This window comes from Ostrea edulis, chromosome 1 (assembly GCF_947568905.1).
Source record: "Ostrea edulis chromosome 1, xbOstEdul1.1, whole genome shotgun sequence".
Lineage (NCBI taxonomy): Eukaryota > Metazoa > Mollusca > Bivalvia > Ostreida > Ostreidae > Ostrea > Ostrea edulis.
Window position 1 is genome coordinate 3,212,529 of NC_079164.1, and position 12,279 is coordinate 3,224,807.

Genomic DNA, 12,279 nt, shown 5'->3' on the forward strand with positions numbered 1-12,279 from the left:
ACGGTAATAATTCCATCGTTTATAACATACGCAAATAAAGAAATTGGGGAGACTGCTTTCTTCCATTTTCATTTATAGTGGTATTTAGGGTAAAGACAGAACTGCAAACATATATGCATGTATTCATGGAGAATTTGTATAAAAAATTATCTTTGGTAGTAAGTTTTTAACACCCCTTCCCCCCTCCGAATTAAGAAATCATGATTTTTTTCGAACTTAAGAGAAAAGTTCCCCCTCCCCGATTTAGGATTTTGTAGAGTGGGCAAGTCACAGGACAAAACAATTTTTTTTCTCTTGTCAAGGATTTTTAACAAATTAATTAAGTTATATTCAGCATTGGTTACAAAAAGAGGGTATTTTGCATTGAAAATAGAATTGGTGAAGAAAATGTGCAATTCCTCCCTTATAGTATAATTGCGACTCATATAAACTGCACAAAATAATATATCACATTATAAGTAAATCATCAACGTCACAGAAAAAATAAAATTGATGTTATTGTTAGATTCTATTACTACACTTCTATAGCATGCTATTTTTAGATTTATAAGATATCTCATAAATTGTATAAGATATCTTATTAAACTTACAAGATATCTTCTAAAGTTTATGAAATATATTAATTGTATCCTTTATAATTGGATATCTGATAAAAGATGATAAAATATGTTATATATTTTATAAGTTATCTTCTAAAACATATATCTTATGTCTTTTAAGATATCTCAAACTTAATAAGATATTTTATAAGATATCTCAAAAACAAAATGTTATAAGACATCTTGTTAACTTTATAATGTATCATATGAATTTACTTTTATAAGATATATATCATAAAACATAAGATATCTTGCATGTATATTATAAGATATATCAAAGTTTGAGCTATATTTTTTTTTAAATTGTTTATTAGATATCTTATAAGATATGTAAGATAACTTATAAAGCTTGTGAGAAATCTTATAAAGCATTCAAGATATGTTATGTTTTATAAGATATCTGTCAAACATGATATCATTTGATATACAAGAAATCTTATAAAGCTTAGGAGATATCTTTCATAATTTATAATATATATCTTAAATATTTTATAAACTATATATTATATGAGATATATATCTTATAAGATTTATTAGATATCTTATCAGAAATAGAAGATATTTCATAAATTATATATGAAATCCTTAAAGGAATACCCGGTAGATACATTGTATAAATATGGCGTGCCATACACCTCACTTAGGAAGAAGCTAGATTAGCAGGATTTATACAAATTATATGAATATATACATATTTTCTATATATCTTAAAAAATATCTGTGAAAAGCCTAATATGCATTTTCATAAATTTAAAACTTAACGTACTAATTTTACTCTTTATGCTAAAGCAATTCATCAGCAAATGTGAATTATTACTACGGCTGTGCTCTGCAATGCATGCAAGCAGGTAGTTATAGTTATACAGTATCAAAGTTGTTAAGAAGTACTATGTACAAGTTACTACTCATAAATGGAAATTCAATGGTTGAAAATTTTCCACATTTATTGTAATATACATAGTTTTCTTATCTATATGTATTGATCAGAAAGTAAGACAAATGTTACATCACTGTATCTGCAAAAGTTTTTTTTAAGTCTTAAATATTAAAGAAATTAAACCTTTAGAGTGGAAATTTTTTACAATATGTCTATATATACATAAAATCAGATGCTGAAATTTTATAAAATTTAATTCAATATCAGTATACATATATATACATACATTTCAAAGTTATAACAATTTCTTAAAAATTCTTGGAAGTTATTTCTATAACTTTAGTCTGTGACATGCACTTTAGAGCATCCCAGATTACAGGATTTGAAGGTAGATCCTTAATGTAAACTGATGAATTCATTTAGGAATGTGCACTGCACACCAGCTATTTCCTCAAAATGAATCTCTGAAAGAAAAAACAAATCACATTGATCAATATAAGCTATCTAAATTTTATTTCCCAGTATGAAATATGAATACTGATTGATTGTCTTAATTACTCCTTCTAGATATATATTCTGTTTCAATTTAGTATCAATAGCATTAAAGACAAGAGGCCCATGGATCACATTGCTCACATGAGTTACCTTGGCCCATATTTAAAGATTGTTCTTGTATATTTGCATGTAAAGCTTTGATCCTTATTGTGGCCCCAACTTACCCCCGTAACCATGATTATTATAAAATTGAATATGCACTATGTCAGGAAGCTTTCATGTGAATGTAAATTTCATTGTCCCAATGGCTTCTTGAGAAAACGATTTTCCTTTCCGGCCCAGTGGTTCTTTAAAAAAAATCAAAAGATTTTCCTTATATATTTGTATGTGAAATTTTGATCCCCTATTGTGGCCCCATCCTACCCCCGGGAGCTATGGTTTTAACAAATTTGAATCTGCACTATGTCAGGGAGCCTTCATGTAAATATAAACTTTTGTCTTACTTTCTGGTCCATTGGTTCTTGAGAAGATGTTATATTTTCCCTATATATTTGTATGTAAAACTTTGATCCCCAATTGTTGCCCCATCCTACCCCCGGGGGCCATGATGTTATCAAACTTGAATCTGCACTATGTCAGGAAGCTTTCTTGTAAATTTGTGCTTTCCTGGCCCAGTGGTTCTTGAGAAGAAGATTTTAAATAGATTTTCCCTATACCTTTGCATGTAAAACTTTGATCCCCTATTGTGGCCCCATCCTATCCCTAGGGGTCATGATTTTAATAAACCTGAATCTAAACTATGCCAGGAAGCTTGCTTGTAAATTTCAGTTCTTCTGGCCCTGTGGTTCTTGAGAAGACTTTTAATGACCCCACCCTATTTTGTGATTATCTCCCCTGTGAAGGGTGGCAAGTTAGGCTGAAATTAACACTATGGTTCTGGAGAAGAAGTTGAAAAGGTTGTACAGATGGACTGATGACAGCAAAAAGTGTTCTTTCAAGCTTTCAGTTCATGTGAGCTAAATCGATTTGGAATTTTTCTTTGCTAAGTGATTTATCTCTACCTACACTGCATATACACTATGCCTATTTTACCAGAAAGAAAAATTTTAATTATAACTTTCCATATATATTTTATGATTTTTTTTTTCAAAATAGATATTTAATATAATTAACATTTTATAGAAGAGAAACAAAAATACCATAATCACAATTTGAAACTAAAGATTGTTTATTAGGAAATACAAATGTCTCCCTGAGCTCCCCAAATTGGAAGTTCTCCAAATGAAACTGCCCCTTATTGTACTGTATGGTATTGAGGAGAAAGCATGAACAGAAGCATATAAGCATTTATGAACTCTGATAAGCCATATTGAAGTGTTCACAAATTATTTTATACCCTCCACCCCTAAGATTTTAAGAAAACAATTGGATCTTCCTATCCCTACAATATATGCCAATCTGCAAATGGCATTGAAGTATTGTGAAAAGTTTAAGTCTAACTCTGATAATCCATATCAGAGGAGAAGCATTCACAAGCTATTTAAACATCTTCCACCCCTCTTAGATCCACTATAACTTTTAGGAAAATAATTGGATCCTCCCGTTCCAACAATATGCACATCTCCATATGGCATTGAAGCATTGTACAAAGTTTTAAGTCTAGTGGATAAGCCATATACGGTAGGAGGAGAAGCGTTCACAAGAATTTGTGACAGACAGATGGACAGACAGAAAATACAAAAACATGTCTCGATCCCCCTGGAAGAGGGGAGACATAATAAACTAACTGTAACATCATGCTTCAAAATACTAACGATTTATACTAAGACACTGAATACTTACAATTTACACATGCAAGACACAGTACTATTTGATGGGCAGCAATTAAAACATGGCTTCTAAAAGGAAAAAAAATCACGTACTTATTTAGTATGTAACAAAAAATGTAATATTATGAAATTATACGATTTGTCAGTAATTAAGATTCAGTATTCCATGAAACAGTGTGTGTCATCTGCAAGTGTACTATATACTCAACCAAGACAGGCAAAGAGATAGCATAAGCAATAATGTTTCTCTTCATGAAAATATTTCTAAGATCTGCTACATTTATAATTATTAGCTTAATTCTTATAATCTTAAAATTTTTTAGTTTTGAGGTAGAAATTGTGTTTGTGCCTTTGTATGCATGTACATAATTTGTAAATGTAGTTGTACTGCTAAGTAGATTTTACATAATAAAACACTGAACACATATACATGTACTTCATAAGTTATGTTACATGTACATATACATGTACAACCATGCATAAAAAGATGTTTAAATACTCTAACAATTTTTTAAGAAACATATTTATCTGCATGCAGTGTATAGCTTGGTTAAAAATTTAAGGACAGATAAAATGGTCTCGCTTTGTAGACAGAATAATCTCCTTTAAAATCTTGAAAATATAATCATTACATTCAATTATAGGAAGATGTGATATACCTTGACAAATCCAGGATTCCTTTGAGGATCTCAAAATACATTTGTTCAAAGGGTGGTGAATCACTCAAAGTCCCCAAAAAGTACACTGAAAGCAGACACATGATGCACAAATATGTTTTATGATTTGAAATTTAGGCTAAAAATATAAATTGCTGTGCAAGTCAAAATAATGGCAAGAGAAAAAGAATCCCACTTCTCTATGATACACTTCCTTGTATTGAGGTGTACCGAAGACGAGTCGAATATACCAGTCTAATTTTAATTCAGATTGGAACATATAATTCGTAACTTTTTTCTTTAACTGTAAACAATTAAGTTTTAATATTCTGATCACAATCTCCATTTAAACAAATTAATTATGTCTTATTGAACTTATTTTCACTTGTCAATGAAACTTTTAGATTTAGTTTGATTAAAATTTCTTATTATAGATAAAATTGAATTACAGATGTCAAGTCCCCCAAACAATGTTTCTTCAATGATCTCTTCAACAATATATGTTTATTTTAAAAACTAAGGGTAGTGTGTTTAATTTTGGGTCAGAAACACAATATTTATTTGATGCCTTAATTTATGCTTTTAAATTTTCAAAACTCCATCAACATGCAATATAACAAATATTTTGATCAGTTACAATTGTATTTAATTCACAAATCTTTTTACAATTTAAGGCAATTCAGATAAATATATAGCACATACTAAAACATGTAAAATAATTAACATTGCACAGTCAGCTTTTCATTAAAGGGAGCTTATAATTACAAAATTCTTTACTTTAGGTTAAATAATACTCAGTGCACACTATGGTCCTAACTTGGCCAAACTTGAAAAAAAAATCCATGTAATATGATCATGCAAAATAATTTCTTCTCCTAAATTTCTAGAACAGCTTCTGGATGATCACAGCTCAATTTTGATTTCTGAGACTTATAACTGTTTAATTATGTTGCGAAATGTTATACTAAAAATGAAACAGCAAAGGTCTCTTACAGACAAAATATAGTTAATGTATAATAAAACAATAGTTAATTACAGTGTAGTGCAATGTAATCCTAATTGTGATTCAATTATTTGATTTAAGATTTTAAATTTTTGTACAGATTGTCCTCTAACATACAGATACATGACTAATCTAAATATGAATAATATTGATATTATTACATGTGTGTTTCTGTAATTATAAGTTTGTAATTGGAATAAGTAAATCTAAATTAATTAAAAAGATCATAAATGCATGTAGGTATTTCATTCATAAAAGGAGAATTGTTTTTTAGAAATGATTTATGAAAATATGTACTGCTTATAATGTATCAATAAAGGAAAAAGTTATGATGTATATCCATGTATATTGTCCCGTCACATTAATATATGTGTTAATGATTAATATATATCATAAATGCTTGCATAAATAAACATTAGTAATACATGTGTGTGGTTACAGAAGCCCAGAGCTATAAACTGCCAATCTGTAAATGAGTATGAGACCTGCACCACTCAGGAATTTTAAATGTTTTCTACTATGATTTTATATAAATCAAAGACTGCGATATTTTGCTACATGCAAGGTGAAGATAACGAACAGTGATCAATCTCATAATTCCTACAAGCAATACAAAATAGATAGTTGGGCAAACACGGACCCCTGGACACATATAAGAAGATTGATGCATGATCTGATAAAATTCTTTTAATTAATGCATTGTCCACTGGTGTCTAATATGCACATATTTTACCAGATTTAATATACATGTTATAAATGACAATTACAACCCTGCATTAGATATAGGGAGGATCCTGTTAAATATAATGCACTGTCCCCTGATGTCCTTTGCAGTTTTGTGATCAACTTTTAAAATTATCACTGGTACATTATATACTTTGGCAATAGTTACTATATATATACATGTATACATCTAGTCATGTTCTAATTTCTATTTATTGTTGCTTTCCCTCCACTTAAAAACAATCCATAATTGGTCACCTTTGAGCGTACATACATGTAGTGTATGAAAAGGGTGCTATATAAATATCATGGTGTTATTATAATTAAATATCATATCATATAAGTAAAAGTTGGAATTTTTCATTTACATATGTACCAAATGATAATAATACAAATACATGTCATATACTTTTCATTCATTCTAATTTTCTTAGGTGTGTTGCATGCATCAATGAGTTTAATTATCAAAATCTTCACATATCAAAAAATTATGAATGGGTAGTATATACACCCCCTGGTCACCACAATAGATCCAATCAATAAAATTTACTTTCTTCATAAAATATATTCACTTTATCTATACTGCTAGATTAGGAAAATGATTATGTTTCCATCAAAGAAATACTAAGTTTAGAAGTTTTAAGATCTTTCTTTGCTTGTAAGATACATATATACCTCAAACATGAAACAGACTATAATATTTTCTGCGTGGAAATGGTAAATTGTATGCAACATTTCAGTGTTTGATAAATTGAACACAATCCCTATGCAACATTAAAATTTAATTATGGCATTTGATATAGAAAGATGTCCTCTCAATATATTTTTTCACGATAATCAAGACTTCTTTCAAAGTTGGCGTAGGTCCAAATCTAAGGACGATAACTCTTTCTTACCATTTCTTATTTAAGCTTTATCAGCTGATGTCATTAGGAAAATAATGCATTGATACGTAGATCTATATATTGCAAAAACAAATAAAGCACAATATACCATAATTTCTAATTGATACTTACATTAACACTGGAATTCCTTAAACCACATCCATATCCGGTAGAAAATTCACCGGGTCTCAGGTAGCTCGCGTTGGAGTCTCGGAGCAGCGAGATTATATTTCATTCGATATTCTTCGATTTTACGCTCTACTTAACACCGCATTCTCTACCCAGAGTTCCGTGCGCTCCTCGCATTACACTAGCCTGGTTCCCGAGGCCTTCCGATGTGCAAGCACGAAGGCCAGGCACTCACTGTCGAATGGATTCTTCCACTGATCAAAATCCAATATGGCGGACTCAATGGTAAGTAATGGGAATGTACGTAAATGAGCGTATCATGGCTTAATTAGCTGTGTCACTTTCGATTTTATGTCATTAATTGCCAGAGACAGACCTTAAGAAATGTATAATACTTGGTTTTCCATGTGACACGCTTGTTTGATATAGTCTTATCCCTTTGTTTTCAAGCAAGTAGGTGATTCGTCAACTCGCATATTTTTCACGTGTGTTAAATTAAATCTAGCCGTGTCACTTCGTTTTTTCTACTATTGTTGGGTTGCATAGGGTTGCTGGTGAAGATATAGACTGAGTTTTATAGATGACACACACCAGTTTTCCTATTTCGAACCGGCAATTTCAGATCGAGTTTCCTCCACTCATTTTGACTGGTTATCCTTGTAAAGCAGTATAAATATTATTGTAACTGCTTGCTGTTTATGAGTCTCCCTTGCATGTTGTAAATAATTGATATTAAGCAAGGCATAACATTTTATCCTAGAAAGATAGAAGTTACACCTACATGCACTAATTGTGTAAACACATACAATGTGAAAATGGACAATAAAGTTTTGGCCTTATGATTGATTGACTGTATATTGTTTAACGTCCCTCTCGAGAATATTTCACTCATATGGACCCAAGAACTTTCATCCAATGATTTTCAGGACCTATTATGTTGCAATCTTATGCTAGTTCAGTTCTTTTATATGTAAGTTAGTCATTATTTGTTTCTCTATTTCTCAAAATTCATTCATATTCAAGGGTCACCATCAATTGCTTGTATTTAGACCTATACTTGATACTTTGGTCTTTTGAGCAGTAAGGGTCAGATCGTTCTTAATTGTGTCACACTTGTGAAACAAGATTTCAGTTTATAATCTTATTCAATGATCACTCTTTGTTCACTCTTTTCTCACAATATGCAATCAGGTACAGAGGACCTATTCTGACCCAGATAATCACTGGGTTTTTGAACTAGTTTTAAAGGTATTTCACATACAGAAATGCTAGATTTATTTAAATTTCAGAATATTAGACTTTCTTCATGAACAAGGAATATATTCAATTCAAATGCTTTATTGACGACTACCAAACATGAGGCATACATTATATATACTTGTATATATATATATATTTATACATATATCACACAAACCAGTATCAACTGTACAGAATAATGTAATATTTACTCTCCAAGGCTACCAGTTCTTAATGTATGCCAACATGGTGTAATGGTGCACACTTTCGTATCTGTACGATGGAGGAACAGGTTCGATTCCTGTTGTTGGCTTTCCTTTGAAAGAACTAGTAGAGATCTTCCATTGTTTAAGAATACGACAATATCATAGCATTTAATGTCAAAGTCACACACTTGCGCAGAAAACATGTTTACTAATGAAATAGCTAAGTTTCATTTACACTATTTGCATGGAAAAGGTTTTTAACAGAAGAGGGTTGTGATCAAGCATTTCTTGTGCAACACATTCCAATCTGAAAGTTAGCAAAATTCCTCATAAGTGTTATCCCCAAGTAACTGAAACATGTCTGTGTTATATATTTCGCATGAGTCTTTCTCAAAAAGCTCACCTCTGATCTAAAAATTATAAACAATGTCACAAACATCAGTATAATCAGTAAAGATTTGTATCAGGAATAGTAGTAAATACACAATACACATACATCATAAATATTAATTATGTCATAATTTTATCATAGATAAATAATGAAACAAGTCTGTAATTTTTGTAGAAGATGAACAACCAGCTGTGAATTTTGAATGTCAATATATTTCCCTTTTCTTCTAAAGTTTTATATTCATGCAGGTTTTACTTACACTAACAAGAGGGAGGGAATGCTGATGTCTGCTTGTATGCATGCCACATTCGTCACTTCCACTCAGAAATTTTTCATTTTCAATAAAGTCATCTGAAGATCTGGCCTCTCCTTTTTAAAAGGATCTGCATGATGCACCTGAAATAAAACAAGGTAGGTCAGTTCATTATATACAAAAAAATCATGCATTTGTCACTATTGTGTTTTATCAATCCAGAAAATGTCAGTATTGAATTTCTTCCACTAACAAAGGGAACATATTTTAGAATATGATAAACTTCTTAACTCACCTTTAGATGCCAGAAATAATTGTTTTTATTATTGCTATAAGAGGTGGGAAACTTGAAATAACAGACTGTAACAAATTGATTTAGTTGTTAACCTGTTCTGGAAGTCTGTAATTCTTTATTCAAGTTGGATGTCAATTCCTTCCAATATGAATTAGTGTGGAGGAGGATGGGTCCTTGAATACCCCTTTAGAAATTCTTTCTCCATCTCTTTCCATCTGGAGTCTGTAGACTACATGGTAAAATAAAGAGATCAATCTGGTTATCTTTCTTTTCTTTTTTCCACAAAACTATATTAAGAATCATTAATTTGGTACACAAGTACCACTAGACAAAATTTTCAATACAGTGAGAGAAACATAAATGCAAAACTTTGTTTTTGGGGATGAATGAGGGTTTCTCCAGATGGTGATCTTCTACATTTTTTTCTTTGAAGCTTTAGCAGGTGTGAATTTAGTATCAAATCCAAGCAGTACCAACGAGTTTGTGCAAAAGCATAACAATGAATGTTACTATAGCGCCATATTATGTACTTCAAATTATGTAACATTTGTTTTTGTTTTAGATACAGAATTCCTGGCTACTACATAAGATTTTTAAATGGAAGTGTATGAACTCAGTTCTCTCATAAAGAAGACAAAGAATTTAAGTTACAAACAAATGCAAAATATAATGCTAACACAAATATAGAATACCTCAATGTATATCATTTGGCAATATATAAAAACTGTGGGCCGACCCACAAATATAATTTTGGACAAGCGGGACTGTGAGTCAGAGAGGAATAGTAACTGTTGACAATGAAATTGTTAGTGATTCCCTCTGAAATCTGCAGAATATTCACAGTAAACCAAAGTAACAACAGAAACTTTAAATCAAGCCTATTGGATCAAGCATAAAGTTGGCAGGTCTACATAAGAATTAAATAATTGACACTGTCAGAGACCATGATACTGAATTATAAAATGAATAAATAGCCTTATCTCCTACACAAGCAATATATACATCTTATTATACCTGTTGGCATGGTTTTGCATATTCATGAAGCATTATATATGAGGGTGTTTTTTTCACCCACTATCATATGTTTCTTCTTTCCATATGTATGGAAAATTATCTGAAATTAAAACAATTAATATACATTGTGATACACATGTATATAATTTCGAGAATCTGTAAAATTGTACACTTTAAGTCCAATAAAAGCTTAAAACACCTCCATCATCGCACAAAAAAGTAATCGTTTAAACTTCAGCTATAGCCTATATAGTCTTATCAAAGTAAAGCACGTCGTGAGATCTATATGTAATCAAAAATTGTCCAAAAATGAGTGGAGGAAATTCTATCTGAAATTGCCAGTTCGAAATAGGAAAACTGGTGCGTGTCATCTATAAAACTCAGTCTATATCTTCACCAGCAACCCTATGCAACCCAACAATAGTAGAAAAAACGAAGTGACACGGTTAGATTTAATTTAACACACGTAAAAAATATGCGAGTTGACGAATCACCTACTTGCTTGAAAACAAAGGGATAAGACTATATCAAACAAGCGTGTCACATGGAAAACCAAGTATTATACATTTCTTAAGGTCTGTCTCTAGCAATTAATGACATAAAATCGAAAGTGACACAGCTAATTAAGCCATGATACGCTCATTTACGTACATTCCCATTACTTACCATTGAGTCTGCCATATTGGATTTTGATCAGTGGAAGAATCCATTCGACAGTGAGTACCTGGCCTTCGTGCTTGCACATCGGAAGGCCTCGGGAACCAGGCTAGCACTACACCTCTGTCAACGGCTTTTTACAGAAATCTTGTAAAAGTTTCTAATATCCAGCATTTATGTTTTCGACTAAATATTCAGTCATACTATGAAATGTTTTTGGTGCAATTAAGGTAGAGATTGATAGGTTGATGCTAAAAAAAATTAACCATTGAATTTTTTTTATTTTGATATATGTTTATGATGAAGCTTCGATATAAAACATAATAAAAAATCAATGCAGGTAATCGACCTTGTTTTTGAGAAATATTGCGATTTTAATAACACCTTCTTTAGTCCTTGTAAAGCGTAAAAAGTGAAGAAAAATAAGTAGAGAGCAATATACAAATAGAGCTATAACATTTTTATTGTAAAAAGGATCATAACTTGTCACATATGGTTCCAAACAACCTTTCACATAATTGTATATTACACATCAATTTCAAGTTCAGCAATCATTATTAACATGCAACAACATTACTTCAACAGAGCTACATTGGCTAATTACCTTAAAACAGTGCACAATATTTGCACACAGGGTCATACCTTTGCTTAAGCAGCAAAAAAATTGCTCATCAAATTTCTTATTTTATTTCATTAAGTGGTCAGTCTATTAGTAAGTAAAATATATGAAAAAAATTATACACCATAATGAGGTTCAATATGGAACTAGCAAAAAATTCCTAACCCCACCCCCTTTTAACAAACTACACATTTTCGTAAGAAAAAGGGTTATTAAATAAAAGATGTTGTAAACAATCCATCAAAAACAGCTTGCTGAAATTCGAAGATTCTTTGTAATACCTTTTTTAAATTAATAAATATAATACAGAAAGTATGTATTTCAAATTTTAGCTTATATTTTGTTGTAGTTCTCGTTGTTGACCTTTGTGTACTTACACTCAGAATATAGATTTATCATACGTCATCATA

The 12,279-nt window shown here is 30.8% G+C and overlaps 1 protein-coding gene and 2 long non-coding RNA genes across 11 annotated transcripts in view; 1 reads left to right on the plus strand and 2 right to left on the minus strand.

Annotated features, from left to right (window-relative positions):
• Positions 1 to 12,279, plus strand: part of LOC125664485 (uncharacterized) — a 299,224-nt gene that overhangs the window by 126,227 nt on the left and 160,718 nt on the right. The gene's annotated exons all lie outside the window — the stretch shown is intronic.
• On the minus strand, positions 1,713 to 7,294 carry LOC125654353 (uncharacterized). 2 transcript variants are annotated; one of them, XR_008799213.1, is made up of 4 exons: positions 7,199 to 7,294; positions 4,460 to 4,544; positions 3,814 to 3,869; positions 1,713 to 1,940 (listed from the first exon to the last, which is right to left on the minus strand). It is a non-coding gene; the product is annotated as an uncharacterized LOC125654353 (long non-coding RNA). The 2 variants fall into 2 exon arrangements; XR_008799214.1 differs by lacking the exon at positions 4,460 to 4,544 and having other exon boundaries at positions 7,199 to 7,278.
• The window catches only part of LOC125645850 (uncharacterized), a 35,897-nt gene continuing 32,135 nt past the window's right edge, over positions 8,518 to 12,279 (minus strand). The window contains exons 1-5 of one of the 7 annotated variants that reach the window (XR_008799153.1): positions 11,260 to 11,357; positions 10,594 to 10,693; positions 9,672 to 9,808; positions 9,291 to 9,427; positions 8,518 to 9,050 (exon numbers count right to left, since the gene is read on the minus strand). This is a non-coding gene — a long non-coding RNA (uncharacterized LOC125645850). Of the gene's footprint in view, positions 9,428 to 9,671; positions 9,809 to 10,593; positions 10,694 to 10,792; positions 11,069 to 11,091; positions 11,112 to 11,244; positions 11,358 to 12,279 lie in introns of those variants that run through there. The other 6 variants (XR_008799159.1, XR_008799135.1, XR_008799175.1 and 3 more) reach the window with 6 other exon arrangements.